Raw genomic sequence first — 253 nt, forward strand, 5'->3', positions numbered from 1 at the left:
CCCCTCACCCCGCAGCCTTGGCGGGGGGAATAACCCCCCGTTCCCCCCTTCTCGGGCTGGCGGGAAGCCCCCAGTCCCCCTCAGCCACCTGGGGAGACCCAAATTGGGCTAGATTTGCCTTTTTCTGCCCCTTTTTCATACCTCACGTCACACTCGATGGGTTTGTGTCCCCTCTGGGCGCTCCCCAGCCCTTTTCCCGCCCCTGTTTTCCTCAGAAAACCCCTAAATCCTTCACCCGGCCCCGCGGAGGGGG

Source organism: Aptenodytes forsteri, unplaced genomic scaffold (assembly GCF_000699145.1).
Source record: "Aptenodytes forsteri isolate BGI_AS27 unplaced genomic scaffold, ASM69914v1 Scaffold634, whole genome shotgun sequence".
Taxonomy (NCBI): domain Eukaryota; kingdom Metazoa; phylum Chordata; class Aves; order Sphenisciformes; family Spheniscidae; genus Aptenodytes; species Aptenodytes forsteri.